Genomic DNA, 8,246 nt, shown 5'->3' with positions numbered 1-8,246 from the left:
AGATGGGAATGTAGAAAAGATTTTGAATCCAAAATACACTTTCAAATCAACTATAAAATACTGTACTTGAAAGAAAGATTAAAGATTAAAAACATTTAAGTGGTCTTTATGGTATATACAAGAAAACCTAAGAATGTTTCTGAGGTACAAGAATTTAGCAAGGAAAGAAAGAATAGAGTAGAGAGACTTACCTGCCTATAGAAAACATTTGGAAGTTGTTGTTTTCACTGTAACAGGATGAAGACACTGAAGGATAATAGTTAATAATAGTTCACTGTTTTCTTAATTAAACAACTATACAAATAGCCTCCATTTAGATTTGCAGAAATATATTTGTTTACCTTTGTATTGTGCACAACGTGTCAATTTTATTGAATCGTACAGCTGGATCAGGATACCTAAACTTTCGCACGTCTGTATCAATTTTGCCTATGGTATATTGTTTTAAAATGATTAGCATATTGGAATGTACCAGATTGTCTCGAACTAGATAAATCTAAATGTGGATCCACATCCACACTATTTTAAAGACCAAAGAGACAAAGTGCTGTTTTAAATCCAATGATCTATTATTATTATTATTATTTTTTTTCAAAAAAGTTTTTTATTTCCATTTTCCAACATCATATTAATGTACAATCTGTTATCCATCATTGATCATTAATTTTTATTTATTACTAAATCGGGCCTGCCCGACTGCCACTTCCTTTCTTCAACCTTTCCCCTTCTACTACTTTCCCCTTCATCTCCTTCACTTTACTACTTCCTCTCCTCCTTCACTCCTCCCTGCTTCCACCCTTTCTAACCTTCTTATTCCCCACCTCCTTCTCACCTCTTCCCTACCTACTTTCTTCCCTCTTCTACTCCTCTCTCCCCCTTCTAAAATGGCAGTCGAGCAGCCCCAATCTCATTTCAAATTATAATTTCATATCATCAATCGTTACTGTACATTGATAACCATTCCATATGTCATTTCCACCCCTCTCCCCCTCTCTCCTCCCCCCTTCCCCCCACCCCCCGGACTTCCCAGAGCAAATACCAGGTATTATAACCAACAATCATAAGCTATAATATACTAAATATACATAAACTCCCACCCCTCTCTAAAACTTTAAATCCCCTTACAATAAAAGTGAAAAGATAAGAACAACAACAATAATAATAATAATTTAATTTTTATACCGCCCTTCTCCCGAAGGACTCAGGGCGGTGAACAGGCAAAATAAAAAACAACAATCAAACACATACAGTAAAATAAAATATTAATTAAAAAACTTATTTAAATTAGCCCAATCTAAAAATACTTTTAAAATCCCAAAACCTAATTTAAAAATTTTAAACCCTAAAAACAACTAAAATTCTATGCCAGTCCCGCGCGGATAAATAAATAGGTCTTAAGCTCGCGGCGAAAGGTCCGAAGATCTGGAAGTTGGTGAAGTCTAGGGGGAAGCTCGTTCCATAGGGTAGGAGCCCCCACAGAGAAGGCCCTTCCCCTGGGGGCCGCCAGCCGACATTGCTTGGCTGACAGCACTCTAAGGAGTCCCTCTCTGTGAGAGCGCACGGGTCAGTGGGAGGCAAACGGTGGCAGTAGGCGGTCCTGTAAGTAACCCGGTCCTAAGCCATGGAGCGCTTTAAAGGTGGTAACCAACACCTTGAAATGCACCCGGAAGACCACAGGCAGCCAGTGCAGTCTGCGCAGGATTGGTGTTATATGGGAGCTCCGACCAGCTCCCTCTATCACCCGCGCAGCTGCATTCTGGACTAGCTTGAAGTGTCCGGGTGCTCCTCAAGGGGAGCCCCATGTAGAGAGCATTGCAGTAGTCCAGGCGAGAGGTAACAAGAGCATGAGTGACTGTGCAGATAAGATAAGAAAAAAATGTGCAGATAAGATAAGAAAGATCTTATAGAACAATACAAATACAGTCTTCCCTTCATAGATTACTTCTTCTTACAGTCCATTTTTAAAATTAGTCCATCTTCTCAAATTCAAATTTTCTCCACTTGTATATTTCTGCAAATTTCATAAGTCCATTTCTTAAATTACAGTCCATCTTCTTGAGCTCAAATTTTCATCACTTATATATTTCTTCAATTGTCATAATGTTTACTGTCCAATCTTCCAATATTACTCCATCAATCAAATATCATTACGAATGAAGTCTCTCAGATACGATATTTCCAACTTAACTTCATAACTTTTGCTATCTATAAACTTATATCCAAGACATATCAATTAAAACGAATAATCATTTAAATTACATCCAAAATACAACAATAAACAATTAACATCATTACATCCACAACATTATCTAAATTCATAAATTTTACTTTCCATCCTTCAAAATTAAATAGTATCATCCCATAAATTTATACCTTACAAATAACAAATAAAAAAATCCTATAATTTATATCCTAAACAAATCAATTCTAAAAATTAACCATAATCATCATATTCACATCTTAAACATTCCTCCCCTCTCCTATTCTATTTTCCATCATCTCCAGACCAGTTAACTTAGCATCTAACAACAAAGAATTCCCACTCTTTAAAACATTAGTGTAAAAATTTCTTGCTTTCATAACTGTATTAAGAAAATACTTTCTACCTTTAAAATTTACTGACAAACCCATTGGAACTTCCCATCTAAAATATATTTGATGTTTCTTAAACTCATCCACTAAAAAAGCAAATTCTCTTCTCTTTCTTAACATTTTAGGAGGAATTTCCTTCATCATTTTTATATCTTGTCCCATTATTTGAAATTTATTTTTATAAAAGGCTTGCAGAATACCATACCTAACCTTTTTAGTTGTAAAATAAATAACCACATCCCTCGGTAATCTATTTTGTCTTGCCCACCAAGAATTAACACGATAAATTCTTTCAATATTAATCTCAAAGTCTTCTGGTTCCACACCCTTTATCTGAGCAAAAGCTTGCGTAAAAATCTCTTTTAAATTTTCCTTCCTACCTTCCTTCAACCCCCTCACCCTTATAGCATATTCCATTAATCTATATTGTAATATTACTCCTTCTTCATCTGCCCTATCTACTTTAACCTGTATATCTTCTATCTTATTATCTAGATTCCAGTTGTTTTGATCCTTTTGAATTTCCTCTATTTTCCTTTGCAACTCTAAATTAACTTTATTAAGTTCTTCCAGACTATCCTCCATCTGAATATAAGAGCTTAATATTTGCGAAATTGCATCCTTTACCATTTTCATTTCCCTCTTCTGTTCTTCCACCACTTCCTTAAAATCCAACATCTCCTTCTCCATTTCATCAATTTTTTTATCTATTTCTGAAAAATGAGCCTCCAGAAACTCCTGTAAAAAATTCCTTAATTCCTCTTTAATATCTTCTTTTAATTTTCGTATCTGAACTGAAGAAATTTCAAAGTTTTTAGTAGCTTTTGGTATTATTTGCTTGAAAGTCATTTTTAAAATATATAACCTACCCAATAGCAAAAAAGAAAAAAAAAGGACAAAAAAGAGTTAAAAAGGGAAGATTCAAAAGGCTTTTCTTCTAAATCACTATAATTCCAAAAAAAGAAGAAAAAATATAAATCATAACATTCTCATTTCTTCCATTTAATCAGAATCTTCTCGTATACCTTCTGGTTCCATGCTGGCTGTTAATAAGCATTTCGTTAACTTTCATTTCCAATACACAAATCACTATTTGCTTGCATTCCACAAAACACCATTTGCTTTCTTCTAACTTTGCAACAAATGTGTCCTCTATTAGGGGCTTACAGTCTTCTTGCAAACAAATGCTAGAACTCCAGTTTCTGCTCTATCTTTGTTACAATCCATCACAAATCCATTTCTGTCACGGAGATTGGATGCTACATTTTTTTTCCTGCCAAAAGGCAGATGTCTACCGGGTCCGGAGCTTCTCTCAGGCTTTGGAAGGAGCACTTCCCTCAAGCCTCCAGAAATTTTTCAACTTTAGCCCGAATGCTCATCTCTCCCTCTTTGCCTGAGGGAGAGATTTTCAAGCCGCCGCACAGCTGATTTGCACTGTCCTGATGGCTCTACGGACTCACAGGGTTAGCGGTCTGAAAAAGACCGCCATCAATGAAGCGGAGCCAACCGGAAGTCAGGAGACTTCCTGCCATGATCAGTGGCACCAGTGCAACGTACTATGTGGGGTCCTGCTGTCAGCAGCAGCACTGGCAGGATGAGCCTTGCAGCATCCTGCCACGAGCCGTTGCACCAGTGTAATGCGCCATGCAGCCTCATGCCATGAGCAGCGGTACTGGCACAATGAGCCATAGAGCCTGCCATGAGTAGCAGCACCAATGCAATGCACCATGTGGCATCCATCCACAAGAGACCACAGAAGTCAGGCAGTGGTGCAACACGTGTCAGGATGTGGAAGAACTGGCTCCGGCAATCCTAAGGTAAGCAAGTGCGGGGCATATGGGACAGCTTCACCCCTTCACCCCTACCCTAGCTTGCATCTCACCCTATCTTGTACAACCAGATGGTGGGTGAGGCTTACCTAGGGCTTATTTTGGGGGGTAGGGCTTATATTTAGTGCAGGCCTGAAAATTGGGCTAGGGCTTGTTTTTTGGGTAGGTTGTATTTTCAGGGAAACATGGTATGAAAAAAGGAATATCTTTCAGAATTTAGCCACATTTTTTTAACTGGTTGTTCATATTGCTTTTCAATAGCTATCTACCATCATAAAAAATGTTTGTCCATAATGCCAATCCCTGTAATACAGCAATTTCATACCATAACATTGCCCATCCTATGGGGGAAAGAAAAAAGGTGGAGGAAGAAAATGTGTTCCTTGTATAGTATATGAACAAGAAAATAATTTGTTTTGCCAGGAAGCCAGGAAAAGTAATAAAGTGAGAATTTGTAGAGGAGGATAAACTTAGTCCCTAAAAAGAAAAAGCAAACTACATTGCGGCTGATTAGCGTAAAACGACTATTTCTAACTTCACTGGCCAAATTAGATATAACCAATTAAAAAAAGTAAAAGGAATCTATTTTTATGTCTTGAGTAACATCATACACGAAGACTAAAAACAAATCAATTGTAGTGTAGCATGCTATAAATCCAAAGGTTACGTAATGGTTATTTGTCTCATAAGAACTCCTGTAACTGAATTGATTGAACAAGCTTACTGTGGTAAGTACGCAGGCAACACAGATGTAATATAGTTTATAGTAGGAAGCCTGGAATACTCATGTCATCACCTTCTGGAGCACCTGTCTCTTGGCCAATCAAAGGGGACAATGAAGAAAAAAAGATTGAAGACTTTCCAGCTCTGGAAATTCTGCTCCCAAAATAGTCTTGAGCCTCTGCTTCACACATACTCTCCTGTTCACTTCCCTGGGTTGTGCCAATTTCTCTTTCTTCATTTGATTTAACAGTCCATTAAATATTACACATTTTTGGGAAATCCCTATTGCACTTGTTCTTTTGTTTTATCTTGGATTGAAATTTCCTTTCGTTTAGCAGCAATGTTTCTGTCATCAACGTACAGCTATTAAATGGCTTTTATTCCTTCAAAGTAGAGGTAGTCCTCAACTTACAACAATTCATTTAGTGACTGTTCAAAGTTACAACAGCTCTGAAAAAAGTGACTTATGACCATTTTTCACATGATCATTGCATCTTCCCCATGGTCATCTGATCAAAGTTCAGACGCTTGGCAATTGATTCCTATTTAGGATGGTTGCAGTGTCCTGGGGCCATGTGACCACCTTTTGTAACTTTCTGACAAGCAGTTAATGGGAAAGCCAAATTCACTTAACAACCATGTTACTAGTCAAAAGCAGTGGTCCACTTAACAACTGGTCGGAAAAAGGGACAAAATTCATTTAACAAATGTCTCACATAATAGAAATTTTGTGCTCAATTGTGGTCATAAGTCGAGGACTACTTGTTAATAACCTGAAATAGTTTGTTGGTCCTTTGATGAAAACTCATGATTTAATGAGGTAGGAAAAATATAACTTTTATCATTGACAGCACATTTAATGGCATTAGATTAATTGAACCAAATTTTAAAAAATAACTAGATTGTACACACAAATTTTATTTTTAGATTTCAACGAGATGCATAGGAGTAGGAGTAAAAGACAATAGTATGAAAAAATATATACACTGTTGATTGTGTTAATATATTAAGATTAAGACCCATGCTTAACTGATTTCTAAATGCAAACAATACATAGATATCAAAATCTCTAAAACAATAGATTACAAAGTTACCCAGCAATATTTATATTTCTGCTTAATATATCTGCTAAAAATGGAAAGATAAAAACAGGAATAATACGTGCAAGTAATTGTTTTGTAAGAAATGTATGTGTGAAATTAATCTATAATCTACCTTGTGCATTATGTACATTACATGCATATTTTCTGCTGTGACAAACTTGTGCACTCTTTTATAACTCAGTAGTTCTCCACCTACTGTCAAGTAAAGAAGTCTAAAAAAGAAGTCATTTGCTTGAATTTTGTTTTTTAATTTTAACCTTTGCTATTTTATCCTTCAGGCAAAGAATAGCTTTTATCTATTCAATAAAAGAAGGGACGCGGTAGCTCAGGGGCTAGGATGTTGAGCTTGTCGATCAAAAGGTCGGCAGCTCAGCGGTTCGAATCCCTAGTGCTGCCGTGTAACAGGGTGAGCTCCCATTACTTGTCCCAGCTTCTGCCAACCTAGCAGTTTTGAAAGCACGTAAAAAAGCAAGTAGAAAAAATAGGGACCACCTTTGGTGGGAAGGTAACAGCGTTCCGTGTGCCTTTGGCGTTGAGTCATGCCGGCCACATGACCACGGAGACATCTTCGGACAGCGCTGGCTCTTCGGCTTTGAAACGGAGATTAGCACCGCCCCCTAGAGTCTGCAACGACTAGCACGTATGTGCGAGGGGAACCTTTACCTTTACCTTTATTCAATAAAAGACAGTCCCTGCTTTACATGCTTAGAGTCTAAAATGCATATCAACAAATAAGAATAGAATAAGGAGGAAGATGAAAAATGAAAGAAGCCTAATTAAATTTAAAAATTAATTTTATATAATGACCATTACAAGAAAAAGATAAGGACCTTGCCTTTCAATAGCCTTATGGAATAGTCTTGATTCCCATGTCATATCCCTTGGCTACAGGCTGATTAAATTTATTTTATTTTATTTATTTATTTTATCACAACAGTATATATAAGCATAAGCATGAAATAACTATACAATATATAAGCATATATATAAGTATGTAATAACTATATTAATTGGATATAATGAAAGGAAACAATAGGACAGGAACAGTAGGCACCCTTGTGCTCTTATGCACGTCCCTTACAGACCTCTTAGGAATGGGATGAGGTCAATAGTAGACAGTTTTTGGTTAAAGCTTTGGGGATTTTGGGAAGAGACCACAGAGTCAGGTAGTGTATTCCAAGTATTAACAACTCTTACTGAAGTCATATTTTCTGCAATCAAGATTGGAGCGGTTAACATTAAGCTTAAATCTATTGTATGCTCGTGTATTGTTGCAATTGCAGCTGAAGTAGTCTTCAACAGAAAGGACATTGCAATAGATGATTCTATGAGTTAAACTCAAGTCATGTCGAAGGCGGCGTAGTTCTAAGTTTTCTAAACCCAGGATTTCAAGTCTGGTGGCATAAGATATTTTGTTGTATTCGGAGGAGAGGAGAACTCTTCTTGTAAAATATTTCTGGACACGTTCAATTGTATTGATGTCTGAAATGTGGTATGGGTTCCAGATAGGTGAGCTCTATTCAAGAATTGGTCTAGCAAATGTTTTATATGCTCTGGTTAGTAGTGTAGTGTTTCTGGAGAAGAAGCTATGCAAGATTAGTTTTACAACTCTTAAAGCCTTTTTTGCGATGTAGCTGCAGTGGGCTTTGGCACTTAGATCATTGGATATGAAAACTCCAAGGTCTTTAACAGGGTGGGGGTCATCTGTAAGGTAATGTCCATCGAGCTTGTACTTAGTGTTTAGATTCTTTTTTTCAATGTGTAAGACTGAGCATTTGCTGGTTGAGATTTGGAGTTGCCAAGTTTTTGACCATTCTGACACAAAGTCAAGGTCTTTTTGAAGGGTAACCGTATTGTTGGTGGTGTTGAATAGTTTGACATCGTCAGTAAAGAGAACACAATTACTTATAATATGGTCACAGAGATCATTAATGTATAATATGAAGAGTGTTGGTCCAAGAACGCTGCCTTGGGGAACGCCGCTATTGACAGGAACAGG

This window comes from Ahaetulla prasina, chromosome 8, assembly GCF_028640845.1.
Source record: "Ahaetulla prasina isolate Xishuangbanna chromosome 8, ASM2864084v1, whole genome shotgun sequence".
In the NCBI taxonomy this organism is placed as follows: Eukaryota; Metazoa; Chordata; class Lepidosauria; order Squamata; family Colubridae; genus Ahaetulla; species Ahaetulla prasina.
Note: the sequence above shows the minus strand (reverse complement) of the source record.